Source organism: Pelmatolapia mariae, linkage group LG3_W (assembly GCF_036321145.2).
Source record: "Pelmatolapia mariae isolate MD_Pm_ZW linkage group LG3_W, Pm_UMD_F_2, whole genome shotgun sequence".
NCBI lineage: Eukaryota > Metazoa > Chordata > Actinopteri > Cichliformes > Cichlidae > Pelmatolapia > Pelmatolapia mariae.
Window position 1 is genome coordinate 59,280,564 of NC_086229.1, and position 2,960 is coordinate 59,283,523.

Below are 2,960 nucleotides of genomic sequence, written 5' to 3' on the forward strand. Positions count from 1 at the left end.
TTTAGAGGTGAGTGATGAAGTTTTTCTCCTAAATAGAGATCATTACATAACGCCTAGTCCTACTTAAAATCCCACTCATTTTTCTTTTATTTTCTCATCTACTCGAACTGAGGAAAACGTTTGACTAACTCAAAGAAAATTTCCGCGCCTCCCCTGGCTGTCTGCAGAGGCAGTTTTGAATTTAGGAGTGGCAAGATGGTAGCGGCAAACCCTGGCGGTTCTCCGGTAAGTATATTGTTTTTTATCTTCAAGTTTGTCTTTTGAAACGTTAATTTTATTTAAATCCGTTGCTCACGTATAAAGTACACAGACGGGGTCTTTGCTCAACTCGTCTGAGGCGCTACATGCTAGCATCCGGCTAACCGAGCTAACCTTTACATGCTGTGCTTTAGAAAATAGGATACTCGGTACAAAACCATACTCCGCAGATATTGATAGATAGACGAACACTGCAAATATAATGTTGGAAACGAGAACGGCATTTGGTGAAGGAGTAAAATATACCATGAATAAAGCCACAGAGAGAATGGCTGCCATGGTTGCAGAACGGCCTGATTTAATGACAAGAATGGGGAAGAGTGAGGTGAAGTGAACCAAAGCCACAAAACACGGTCAGACAAGGCGGGAATAGGGCAGTGATATGTCCGTCAGTATGAAGTTGGTGTGTGCTTTGGTGAACAAAAACTCGAGACCGGTAGCAGGAAGATGGGAGACTCGTGTTTCACTGGAATAGTGGTGAATTAAAACATCCTTTGTTGGGGAAATTTAGGTGTAAATGCATCCATACAGGCGAGACAGAGGCAGACCAGGCAGTGACGAAAACAAGGCAAACATTAGAAATATTAAACGGAAATATAGGATTAATATAACATACAATTAGGGAAAATTGAAGGAACACAATGTAAATTATACTGTAAAGTCATTAAAACAGCATAACCTGATTAAAAGAAACATGTAATTGGGTAGGATGGTGATGATGATGATCATAATAATAATAATAATAATATTAAAAAGCATGTACAAGATGGGCATGTATACTTGTACCCAGAATTTAACAACTATAAAGTTGTGGCATGCCAGTACCTTACCCCTTCCATTATATCCACACTTTCAGAAAAGGATATGGTCAATATCTTAAACTTAAACAGATAGCATAAGTTAAACGGGATATTCCCTCTGCGTTCTCCTAGAGAGAATACATCAAATTAAACAAATAAGTAGTCTATGGCATTTAAAAGTGGTTACCTACAATTCTGAAATGATAATACTAATTCTTATTGATGATGATATTGTATTTGAAATCCTGGTGTAACACTGAACCCGACATCATAAAATGATTACCCTTGTAATGTCAGGGAGCTACAACCAAGGAGGGAAGATATTACTATCTCACCCCTTGTATCCAATTACATAATAGCACTGCTTGGTAAAGGTGTTGAATTAGCTGGGTCGCTCAGTTTGGGGAAAATTGTGGGTAGCCTGCAAGGGCCTGAACTTCTCCATTCCCACAATGTGCAACAAATGGGCACAGCTGATCTTCAAGAGTGGAACATCAGCCAATTACTTCCAACTTTAACGTATTTTTGCAAAAATATTCTTAAAATTGTCTCTTTACACAGATCATAATGATACAAGATGGCACTTGTGTAATTTCCTACAAATTCAATAAATCTAAATAATTGTTACTATCCTGTTAAATCCTGAAAAATGTTTTAACAGCTGTGTTAAATTAAACTTCATACTGACACATGCTGGAAAGTGCATTCATGAGACAATTTTTTATGCCTTCTAGAGCAGTAGCAATCAAAGATTTTAAGGATTCTTTTACATTTTTTTTAAAACACTTTGATTAAGGCATATGTTCTTTATTATCAGATCTAAGTTTGTTTAAAGCTTCGAATGTTTTGGGGTACTTTTCTTTGTTTTCAGGGTTCGTGGCAACCACGGATGGGAAAATGTGGAGGTTGCACGGCTGATGTTTACTGTTCGTGGCACAGGAAGAGGCAGTTTCATTTCAGGAATGAGTGTGCACAATCAAAGGTTTGTTCTCATAAAATACTGTCAACCTCAAATGTTTCTGACATAAGATGGAAGGTGTTGCAGCTTTATTTCCATTATTTAAAAATACATAAACATTTAAAGGGTATAGTTTTATGAAAAATTTTTAAAGTAAAATGTCTTTAGAGAACAGTGCCCTATCCAGCAGGATATATTGTCTGATATGTGTCAGGTGTTTTTTTTTTGTTTGTTTGTTTTGTTTTTTTGTTGTTGTTGTTGTTGTTGTTGTTGTTTTTTTTTCTTTCAATTTCCATTATTTACCCCTCAAGGAAGAAAATATTGGACAGGTCCTACAAACCCCAAAGAGCCTTCAGGACTCTGCCCTATTTTTAGTTATTCACACACCTTTTCCAGTCTGTTACTTCCTTCCCTGAATGTTCATTCTGTGTTAATGGTCTGGTTGTCATCTCATGTGTTGCCACTGATCATTACAACCCTTTTGGCACCTTTTAAGTGATATGCCTGGGTCCTTCCTACATGCCCTGATAATGTATTATTACTGTTGTCATGCACACATTTCATGTAGGGTTAGAAACAAGCAGGGAATTTCTCATACACACCAAAGAAAGGCCATACCTAATTAAAATTTTTTTTATATATTATTTCAGAATAGAGCGACTGTGGAGAGACCTCTGAGTGGCCGTTACATGCATTTACTACGATGTTCTTCACAACCTTGAGGAAGAATGCCTTCTTGACATTTCAAATGCTGCACACCTCTTTTGCTGCCATTACGTCTTTCTTCCTCGACTGGAGTATGATTTAAATACATTTTGCAGTGGATGGGACAACCATCCACTGCGAACAGAAAACAACATGAGTCCCAACCAGCTGTGGGAGTTGGGTCACAGATATCACCCTGTTCCTGTTCCAGAAAACACTCAGGTAAAGGTGCACATTTT

At 37.6% G+C, this 2,960-nt stretch overlaps 1 long non-coding RNA gene across 1 annotated transcript; it reads left to right on the forward strand.

Annotated features, from left to right (window-relative positions):
- Positions 1 to 200: 200 nt before the first annotated feature.
- Positions 201 to 2,701, forward strand: LOC134624694 (uncharacterized). The gene is made up of 3 exons (XR_010093612.1): positions 201 to 225; positions 1,930 to 2,040; positions 2,667 to 2,701. It is a non-coding gene; the product is annotated as an uncharacterized LOC134624694 (long non-coding RNA).
- Positions 2,702 to 2,960: the final 259 nt, after the last annotated feature.